Source organism: Misgurnus anguillicaudatus, chromosome 11, assembly GCF_027580225.2.
Source record: "Misgurnus anguillicaudatus chromosome 11, ASM2758022v2, whole genome shotgun sequence".
Lineage (NCBI taxonomy): Eukaryota > Metazoa > Chordata > Actinopteri > Cypriniformes > Cobitidae > Misgurnus > Misgurnus anguillicaudatus.
In genome coordinates, this window is record NC_073347.2 from 1509384 (window position 1) to 1521262 (window position 11879).

Consider the following 11879-nt stretch of genomic DNA (forward strand, 5'->3'; position numbering starts at 1 on the left):
AATCCAAGATCAGACGTAACCCACCAATCTTTTTGGGTGCTATAAAGTACGGGCTGTAAAACCCTGACATCATCTCGGTTGGAGGGACCGGCTCTATCGTGTCCTTCGCCAGTAGGACAGCGTTCTCCGCATGCAGTACATGTGCATTGGCATCTTTCACCGTGGTGAAACGGATGCCTGAAAATTTGGGGGTATGCCTGTCGAATCGTGTAACCGAGGCGGATTGGGTGTAATAACCAACGGGATGGTCTAGGAAGCTTTTGCCAGGCACCCAGTGACCAAGCGAGTGGAATTAACGGCACTACTGATGTACACACGGTGGGGCAGCTGAGCAGAACCGAGGTGGCTGTCGGCATGTGCGCCATAGCAGCATGAACATCGATAGTGTGTGGTGTAACACTGACTTGAGTTCGCTGAAGGGTGGCATGGTCGTCTGGCTTCTGAAACGAAGTGCCCAGACTCCCGGAAGCACCCGCTGGCAATGGAGGAAGAGGAGGCTGGATGACTATTGGCCCGCTCACGTTCCTCTGGAGACCTAGAGAAAACACTCTTTTGTGTGTTTGGGGTGCTGCCTGAAAAGCAGGCGGAACAGACACAAAACGAAACCAAAGATTCTCCACCCGGCCATCCTCTGGGGGAGGGAGTGGTGCTGTTACCACCTCCCGAAGAGTGATCCCCTCCAGGTCGCCTGTCTCAGGACTTCAGTTTACCTCCACAAGCGACGGGCTGAGTGGGCAGGGCGGGCTGCTGATGAACAGTTCCTCTGCGCTGCCGAGATGTGGTCCGAGGAGGGGGAACTGAGGCGGCCACCACAGGACGCCCTCGGCAAGGGGCAGACTGAGGAGCTGGTGTTGATGGACCCGGGGCAGCTTTCTTTCTCCATCTCATGATCTGAGCTATCACCTTAGTCTGCTTTTGGGCGGCGGAGAACTGTTGGGCAAAGCTCTCCACCGACTCGCCGAAGAGGCCGGTCTGGGAAACCGGAGCATTCAGGAACTTGTTCTTATCAGCCTCCTTCAAGTCGGCCAGACACAGCTCTTGGACCACCATGGTGGACATCGCATGACCAACTGCCTGGATGGTAACCTTGGTCGGCCTCAGCGCCAAGTCAGTGGCCGCCCGGAGCTCAGAGAAGGCAGGCGAGTTGTGTCCTCCCTCATGCAGGTCCCTCAAAGCCTTCACCTGGTGAACCTGCAGCAGTTCCATCGCATGCAGGGTGGAAGCCGCCTCTCCACAGGCCTGGTACGCAGCTGCGTGAGACCGGAAGACTGCTTACAAGCCTGTGAAGAAAGGGTTGGCCGGTCGTTCCAAGAGGCAGCGGTGGCTGCACAAAGCTGCATCACGATCCTCCGCTCCACTGTAGGGATCCAGACGTTCCCCTTAGTAGCTCCACCAGAGACAGAGTGAGGGGTGATGGCTGAAATGGCCAAAGACAGTTGGAGAACGGAGCTCTCCAAGAATGAGTCAGCTCATTGTGCACCTCCGGGAAGAAAGGTACTGGAGGTGTGGGTTGAGACGCCCGGGCAGCTCCAAAGTACCAGTCGTTGAGGCGGGACGATTCTGGAGAGGGAGGTACAGTCTACTCCAGCCCTACCGCCTCCGCCGCCTGAGAGAGCACGGCCGCCATCTCCAGGTCGAACTCCAGCACTGTGACCCGTCCCGAAGGAGGAAGAATGTCCAAGTCAACTTCAGTGGCTGAAGGCCCCACCTCCGCTGCAGCGGCAGATGCAGAAACCAAAGGAGTGCCAATGGATCCAGTGGACATCACAGAACACGAACCCATTGTCTCCATTGGCACCTCTGCTGGCTGTGGATCAGGGTGCCGAGAGCCGGAGGACGGACTCTTCCAAAGGAACGACACCCGTCTCCGCAGATCAGTGGACTTTACGTGGCATTTATTTATACAATTATTTCACAAAATTCACTCCGAAGAACACGTTTCATCTGGAGAGGCAAGTTATTCAACTAAACAATAGCACACAGTGTTGTATTCTTACTCGCGGTTTCCAAGGCAACCAAGGTTACGGGGGGTTCAGAGTGTGCGCATGCATTGGGAGAATGTGTGGCATATGAAGTAAAGAGTTTATCGTTCTGATCTCCGGTGTGGATTTGAACTTCTTTCTGAATAATTAAACACTTCAACATAACATTGGCGACAAGGATGGCTGAGTTTAGCTTACCACCGCCGACACCTTTTCTTCCTGTTCCTGGCGAACTGTCCATTCCGTGGGCAAGTTGGATTGATGGCTTCACGGTGTATCTCGAGGCTATGGACTATACTGATATTCCAGATCGAAGGAAAATTGCCTTGCTTCGTCATTGTCTCGGGGCCTAGGGACAGAGAATATATCGCGCTCTTGGGGAAGTGGAGACTTACGAGGAAGCGGTCGCTCAGCTCGCTCTCCACTTTACGGGCCAGCAACGAGTCATACTACGCCGATACAAGCTACGCAAACGGCTTCAGCAAGCGGGTGAGTCCATGCAGGACTACGACACTAATCTGCTAGACCTGGCGCGCTCGTGCAATTATGGGACACTTCAAGACGAGGTAATTCATGATCAGCTTATTGAAGGGATACTGTGTGAAAAGACACAGGAAAAACTGTTGTTAGAATCTGATGAACTAACACTAACTCAAGCGGTTGCGATCGCGCTGCAGGTGAAGCAGCTGTTGAATGCTCTACGCTGCTCGCCGATGCGTGCCCCCCGCGGACATCCCGATGCAACAACTCCGACCTGTCAGTTATAAAGGCCACACCCCCTTACCCATAGGCCAAAGTGAGAGTCAGGATGCAGGTTTTCCAGTGCATTTTGCACAGCGGCAGAGAAACCAGCGCAGTTCAAGTTTTTGTGGTAACTGTGGGTCTAGTTCACACAATTCAAGAGCCCAAAATTGCCCTGCACGTGGGCACATGTAGAAATTGCTTGAAAAAAAAAACACTTTGCCAAAGTATGCCGGTCGGCTACGCAAGCATCACAGAGGACACTCTCACCGGTCTGTAATGACTACACTGAAATTAGACATGTATCAGCTGGCCAGGCAGCTTTTAGAACATGTACTGTGCTGTTGGATGAGGTGAGTCTCCAACTCCTCCAGGATACGGGTGCAGCCGCTTCGTTGCTCAATTCCAATACGTATCACAAGTTCTTCTCCCATCTGCCATTAGAGCAATTCCAGGATTACTATGGTTGGTGTTCTCCGCGTCTCAGTACGTTATGGCTCCAAACACCTGTCATTGTTCCCATTCTACATTTCTGAATGGGGAGCCAACCTCCGTGGGCTAGATCTTTTACCAGCTTGGGGTTCACGCTGCGAGATGATAAGGGCGCTGATATCCACCATGTTACCTCTACCTGGCAACAGAGATGGCCAGCGCTGTTTGATGGACTGGGCTGCATCACAGCTTTTACCCACAGGCCTCTGATTGATTGATTGAGGAAGTCACTGCTGAGCTTCAAATGATGCTGGACATGGGAGTGATCAAGCCAGTTAATGCGGCCCCCTGGATTTCTAACTTGGTCATTGCAAAGAAAATCTGGTGGAATACGAGTCTGTGTTGACCTGCGCTCTGTAAATAAGGCTGTTATCACCGACAAGTATCCATTACCCACAGCGGAGGAGTTGACCACTCATTTCTATGGTTCAACAGTCTTTACGAAGCTGGATCTGCGCCAGGGTTACCTGCAGGTGTCACTCCACCCTTCCAGCAGAGACCTCACAGCTTTTGTCACACACGCTGGGGTATTTCGTTATACTCGTATGCCATTTGGCCTAAGCTCCGCCCCCAGCTGCTTCCAAAAGGTGATGGCCACCATCTTTGCTGGTATTCCTGGAGTTGCGGTTTTCCTGGATGACATAGTTGTTCATGCATCGGATGTCCAAACCCATAACAATCGTCTCAGTAAGGTGGTCAGTGCTCTCATGGCACATAACCTTACGTTGAATGGAGAGAAATGCACGTTTGCGGCCTCAGCCATAGATTTTGTAGGGTTCCGTCTCACATCTAGGGGCATCTCCCCTCTTCAGTCAAATATTGAGGCTATTAACAAAATCCCAGAGCCCACCTCTGCCACCCAGGTAGCCTCATTTCTGGGAATGACAGCCTACTACCTCAGTTTCCTGCCTCTGTACTCCCAAACCCTGTGGTTTCGCCAGTTACTAAAAAAAGAGGAGCCATGGGACTGGACTGCAGCATGCTCAGAGGCCATCAAGACATTGAAGTCCCAGCTTACCACACCACCTGGCCCACTTTGACCCTGACAGTCAGACTATCGTCACCTGTGATGTATCCACACAGGCCTTGGGAGCGGTGCTGTCACAAGAGCAGGATGGAGTGGAACGTCCAGTAGCATTCGCTTTCAGAGCTCTGACCCCCACGGAACAGCGCTACTCTGTTGGTGAACGCGAGGCTCTCGCGTGTATCTGGGCAACTTAAAGATGGCACCTTTTCTTCTATGGTCGTCGTTTTACCCTCCGCACTGAACATCAGGCTTTGATCACGCTCTTGTCAGCCTCCGGCTCAGGTCATAAACCCTTATGTCTGCACAGATGGGGCAAGCGCCTACGGCAGTACTCAAATTCACACCAGGAAGGGACAATGTGGTCGCTGATCTTCTATCTCGATCCATCGATGCTCCCACACCGACAGCCTCGCCAGGCAGTGATGACATGGAGCCAGAACTCATCCAGATGCTCCATGCACCTCTGAAAATGTCCGTCTCCCTGGAGGAGCTGCAGAGGGAGTCTAAGTGTGACCCTACACTGACAACACTCCGCACATATATATGCTCCGGATGGCCAGCATGGATGCCTGAGGAGTTGAAACCTTTTGCTAAGGTACAAAATTAACTTTCCTGCTGGGGTGATGTTTGTGTCTCCAGGGGCCTCTCTACAGTGATGCCGGGCAGCCTGCGTGCACGTGTCATATCAATGGCGCATGAGGGCCACTTGGGCATTGTTAAGCTCAAGCAAAGATGCCGGGACCTGGTCTGGTGGCCAGGCATTGATCACGACATTGAACGGCTGGTCAGGGATTGTAAACCTTGTCTTCTCAGTGGGAAGACTGGACTACCAGCTCCAACCCCTCTTCAACCTGTTCCGTGGCCATCTCGCCCATGGGACCACCTTCAACTGGACATTTGTGGAGAAATTCATGACCATAGAATTCCTCATCATCAACGCTTTCTGGTGGTCATGTATGATCTCCACTCTAAATGGCCTGAGTTAATACCAACCGGAACGGTCACATCACAGACCATCACACAGATACTGGAAAGCTTGTTTGCTCACTGGGGCATGCCCCGTGCCATCACTACAGACAATGGGCCGCAGTTCACCTCTGCAGACTTCTCTACGTTTCTTTGCAATAAGGGAATTAAGCATATCCGGGCTGCACTGTACCACCCCCAAGCGAACGTTGGTGTTGAAAGGTTCAATCAGAGCCTTAAGAACAGCATTCGTGCACATCTTGTCCAGGGGTACACATTCCAAACAGCACTCAACCTAACTTTAATGCATTACAGAGCTAGCCAGCACACCACCACCCAGGCCTCTGCATCCACACACATGATTTAGTACAAATCTTCTTTCTGACGTGATGTAATCACAGAATGTATCACATTAAATCTTAAGTTTGTGTTTGTTATGGGTTCATTTGAAGTCACCATTATTGTGATTAACGTTTCCTTTAGTTAGTCATTCGTCCTTTAACCTTCACTAAACTCATTTTCCTCTTTAAGCAATTGTAACATTGTTTTATTAAGACTGTTTGTTCATTGCTTGATGTAGAGGGAAAACTTTTCATAGCATCTGAGATTGGTTATTTGTTTTATTCTTTACCAATCATTAAAACATTTGATCATAAATAAATGATAAAGACAACAATGCAAATACAAACATGCTCTATGAAAGACGCTGTTCTGTAAGACTGCTGTAATGCTTTAGGTTTTTTTTTTTTTTGCTTAAGAGAGACATCATAACTTATGATACAAATCTCAACAAGGGTGACAGTAAATGGTAAGAAATTTGCACAATTTTGTCATGTCACAATGCATGATGGGAGTTATGAATGAGTTTTATACAATCCTGGTACCCAGCATGCATTGCGGCATGAAGCTTTGTTGTTGATTGTCACCATGATTGTGTTTTATAGGCTGATTGTTGATGTCTCCGTGTGTCTGACTGACACCACAAATTAGATTTCGGTGAAAAATATTAACTCTTAAGGCTATATGGATTTCATGGGGTGGACCGAATATAAAATTATACACTTACATACAGTGATTATTTTTTTGTATGAGATCATTGAATCACAACACTTATGTTTGCATCATAATTAACATTGTAACAGTTCTAGACTTCATTTATCTCATCTTCCTCTGCTCTAACAGAAGTGTTTAATTAACACACTTCCACAATGACCAGAAAAAAACTAACAATAAACTTTAAGACCCAAGTACCCAACTAAAGGAAACACTAATCGGAGCAATGGTGACTAACTTTATTAACCAGATTTACAGCAGTTGTATCGAAGTTATCCATGTAACTCTGCAAGCAAGTTGTAATTTTAGTTTTCAAACAGAGATGATGATAGTGTTTATTTAACTGTGGGGATTTCATCTATTACATTTTAAATATTTTGTCTTTCTGCATTATTTTAGTATTACTTTATCCAGAAAAAGAGTCATCAAAATAAAAAATTAAAGACAGGGAAAATTCTAAAATTAAGGTTGATTTGACACAGAATGACCAGCAGGTGTTCACCATTAATGTCTTAATCATCACTTCATTATCTCATTAACTTTAACACTGCTTCAGTGTTAAATTTTAACACCAGTCTTTATACACACCCATCTGGGAGTGGATTATATATACACCCACAGTGTTTATTTAACACCGGGGATTTTGCTGTGTGGGTTTGGGTTCGCAGACCCCATCGTAGCAGCAAAATGGGATCGTTTTGGTCTACGCCCCTCCAGGTGGATCGTCAGTTCCAGTCTGCCACATTCTTGTTGAGCGATGGCTCTCGCTGGCATGCTAGCAGACTAAGGAAAGTGCCAGCCCCTCCAATCTCAACCAGGTGCCTACGGGCGAGGGAGCCTAGTGAGAGAGCGCCACAGCACAATCCCCTTCTGGCCCTCCACTGGAGCCAGTACAGCCGCGGCCAGGCCCAGAGTTTCAAGGTTCGCCTGTCAGGGAAGCCCCACACCCATCTATGCCAGCATTGGGGTCTCAAAACCTTCATCCACTGCTTGACGTTAATCAGGGTGGTCAGGATGTGCCACGGCCAATGGCATTGGAGAGCCGACCGGTTCGGGCTAGGGCTCGTCCTGCATATCTGAAGGAATTTGTCACAGACTACCACGTATAGGTGTTTAGCCATTTTTCCTCAGCTATAGTTTAAGTTGAGACACAATTTTTTGTAGTTCTTTATGGGGGGGGGGGGGTGTTGTATTCTTACTTGCAGTTTCCAAGGCAACCAAGGTTACGGGGGGTTCAGAGTGTGCGCATGCGTTGGGAGAATGTGTGGCATATGAAGTAAAGAGTTTATCGTTCTGAGCGCCGGTGTGGAATTGAACTTCTTTCTGAATAATTAAACACTTCAACATAACACACAGAACAGCAGGCTGAATAGATGTTCGTACATAATCGCAATATTATCAGTTATTTACACAATGCACAAAAGCATACAGAACATACCTGGAAGGCTGAAGGGGATAAATTAATCGAACAAGCCACCGAGCATCAAATTCACAGACTCGTCATTCCACATCACTGAATCCACTGAATTACATAAATACTGGAGCAGCATTTAGTGAACTAATGTCTGTAGACGGTAATGGTCTCTTTTGTCTCATAAATGTCAAAATTAATTCATACAGACTTACAAGGCACTCCTGAGAATAAGACGCAGTCCCAGCCCAAATATGAAAAAGCGTGACTTATAGTCCAGAAAATATTGTAATATACAAAATAGCATTGTAAAATTGGAGCACACATCTAAGATAAACAACTAAACTTAATTTCATGAGCATAATTTTAATTGTGACTGCAACTGCAACACACGGGATGTAGAACATGTTTTCGGCCTACCTCGACTTGCAGTGCAGTTTCAGAAGCGTGATGGGGTGTTCATGTTTACAGTGCAGAATGAACAGTTAAAAAGAACACGCTGTTAACAGGGCCAAAATTCTTGTATTTTCTCCCAGAGCATTGTTCTGCTGAAACTATATCCATGACTAACGCCGGCATCCAAAACTGTTTGATGACTTTAATGAGGGAAGAAATGGGGCTCCATGCCGTGGATGAATTGTAAAGATAAATGGCAGATGTGATGTTTTATTTGCAATGTCATTATGTCAGCAAAAGAGTTTAGTTCTTGTCTTTTTCATCTCTGAGATGAAAACATATGTTAAAAATATTCTTTACGGGGAACAGGTTTAGATGAGGCATCAAAGAGGTTTTAAGCCATCAGATAAGTCCTGAAAAACTTAAGCCAGATTTGATCATTCTCGTCTTGCCATACGATTTCAATTGTCCCTTAGAAGCTGCTAGGATAGATTCAAGCACTGATTGCAAAATCAAAACATTATTCAGTAAAGTATTTTTGGGAAACTTACATGCCAAGCAATAGGGCAGACTAGAACTGTTCATTCTGAATGTATAGACGGTTTCAGCAGTAACAACATAAACAAAGGCTTTCGTGGAACACACGTAACTTCAGGTAAAATCTGCTAAGAATCAATAACAACAAAGTCCTTTTAAGGTAGTTTATTTTTGATAACAAGCAAAATAAACAAGTATATTACCCTTAATTCATATTTCATATCTTAAGCGTATAAAAAACGACATTGCGCTAACGTTGTTGTTTAAAATGTGTACTATAATGTAGAGGTCGACCGATATGGCTTTTTCTCTGGCCGATGCCGATATTTAGAAATCAGGGCAGCCGATGGCCGATATGTTTGGCCGATTTTCTAAATGTACATAATAAACAAAATGTTCTCATCATTAGCAGATATTTTACATGTAAAAATGTCACTATTTAAGTCAAAGTATTTAAAAAAATTATGACTGGTCTTTCTGAAGAGTTTTACAACCTCCTCTGCACCATGCATTTATCACGTCTTGTGAGTTTAGTGTTGGGACAGATCTGTTGTTTCAACCGTTCATTCAAACGAATCTGTTCAAAGGAGTCAGTTCGCGAATCGGACGCATTGTGTTGTAATCCAGGCTGAGCAGCGCAAAATTGTAAACAAAGTGTTACTGTAACAACACGTAAACATTTCCTCGGTGGATATGATTTGGTCTTCTGACCTTTCGCCATCGAGTCAGTTTTGTTTTGAGTAATAAAAGCAGGGAGACAGTTTAAAGACAGAAAGCGTGCGCGCACGGCTCTGCTCTCTCTGTCATGCAAAGAAAGATCATCATCACTCATTAATCACATGAAATGAGCCTAATCTTTGCACAGACAGTGCACCGCGAGACATAAGCCCGTCGCGCTGTTGTACTGGCTGCTTAATTTGTGCGATCCCGCCATCGTTTACTAAAGCTGTTTGTGAACAGAGCACGGCTGCACACGAGAGCTATCTGCTTGCAGCAAGAGGCAGCGTCACGAGTTCTACAACAACGCTTAGGTGCCCGCAGATATGCCTGCCTATTAATCGGCCTAATTTTGCAGCAAAATCGGCCAAAGCAGATTTTTTCAAATAGGCCAATTAATCTACTATAATGTATATGATGTTAACTACAAACCGGCTGCCAAACCTCCCGTCACATGGTGGTGATTCATGATCGTTGTCTCACCCTGTCATTTGACATGTATATTGAAAATGACCAGTGTGAGATATCTGTGGCCTAGGAGTTTTGTTATTCTAAATTTTATTTTGTTTTACATCAATGTGTGGTCCTCAATCATAGTTTAACATTGTTGTGTAAAAGGTAACTCAAACTCACAAAAGCACTGTCACTGAACAATGTAAATACACTGGAGAGTGTCAGAGAAGCTTGGAAGACCAGAAACCAACTACACACAATACAAACAATATCCAACAATAAACTAAACCAAAACATGGGCATGAATACATATAAAATTACAAGGAAACTAAACTGGACACAGGTATGGCTAATAGATAACTATAGAAACAAACAAACACAATTGGTAACCAAGGCAACAGACAATGAAGAAATTAAAGGAATAATGAACAAAATTTTAAAGAATACACAAATGAACAGGCAATGAACCTAAACCCAACCTAAACCCAACTGTGACACATGGGACGACCATGTTGAGTCCTACTTATTTAGTCACAGATACATTTCTCAAAGCAGTCCACTATTGGTTGCAAATAAAATGAATTATAAGAGGTAATTAGTAATTAAAATAATGGTTGCACTTTATGTTACAGTACGTTAAAACCAGCAGCCATATCACCCTGTAGCCCAAGACAGCTTGCCCACTGAAGCTAAGCAGGGCTGAGCCTGGTCAGTACTTGGATGGGAGACCACCTGGGAAAGCCAGGTTGCTGCTGGTAGTGGTGTTAGTGAGACAAGCAGGGGGTGCTCACCCTGTGGTCTGTTTGGGTCCTAAAACCCAGTTTAGTGATGGGGACACTATACTGTCAAAAAGCACCGTCCTTTGGATGAGACGTTAAACTTAGTTCCTGATGTCCTTCGAAAAGAGTAGGGGTGTGCCCCGGCATCCTGGCCAAACTTGCCCATTGGCCTACTAATCATCCCTCATACTAATTGGCTATATCACTCTATCTCCTTTCTTACTAATAAGCTAGTGGGTGTTCTGGTGCAATATGGCTGCCGTCGCATCATCCAGGTGGATGCTGCACATTGGTGGTGTTTCACACTCTAAAAATGGTTGGGTTAAAAACAACCCAATTGGCAACCCAGCGCTGGGTAAATATTGGACAGAACACATGCTGGGTTAAAGTAACCCAACACGTTGGGTAACACATTTTAACCCAGCAGGTTGGGTTGTTGAGAAAACCCAACATGTAGTCATTTTAACCATTTATGGGATTAATATTCTGGGTTTTGGGTTATTCTTGCTGGGTTATTTTTATCATGTGCTTTATTGTAAATCAAGACCATTGTTAACAGCAAATAAATGTTTATTTGACTGCAAAATAACTACAAACTCTTACATTTTTACAGTTGTAAGTTGCAAAATCATTTAAAGGACTGCTTACTGACCCAAGTATAAATATATTTATAAAATATCATAAATTATGCACATTGAAGTAACAATGTAACAGGTTGAATCAATTCGTTTGAATTTAAGACAGAATTTGTAATTTTACAGTATATATATGAAATACTGAAATGTACATAAACAAAACTACAGCAGTGTAAAAAAGAAACAATGTAATTGTTAAATTAAAAGTAAAATCATTCATAGATGTGTAAAGTTTTTTTAAAGAACAAATGTTTTAAGTTTCACAGAATGGAATGTATTTGACTAAAAATACTTCATTTATTAAAGTTAATCGTCGCGAACAAAGATGTACAAAGGAATCGAACAGCAGGGGATTCATCCATTTGAGAGGTGGCGGACTGCGGGGGTTCCCGTGGAGGCACATTGCCTGGGGTATTTATTTTTTTGAGCACTTAAAATGCCTTTAAACCAGAGACGGTAAAAAATATGCAAGTAGTGTCTGTGACGTCACCCATTGGTTTGTGAAGAGCATTTTTGAAGCTTAAAGTAGGCGGTGCGTGCCGTCGCCATCTTGGCCGAATTGCAGTTTAAGTCACTTCCGTATTCAGAGAGACTGATTGAGAAAAAAGATTGAGAGATCTGCTGCATGTTTCCCATGGCCAGGACGAAAGGAAAGGGTTTCGAGGATTCTGTCCAGGGAAGAAATTCCAC

The 11879-nt window shown here is 45.2% G+C and overlaps 1 pseudogene; it reads left to right on the forward strand.

Moving 5' to 3' along the window:
- The first annotated feature begins 10416 nt into the window (after positions 1-10416).
- On the forward strand, positions 10417-10533 carry LOC129416878 (5S ribosomal RNA; annotated as a pseudogene).
- The last annotated feature ends 1346 nt before the right edge of the window (positions 10534-11879 follow it).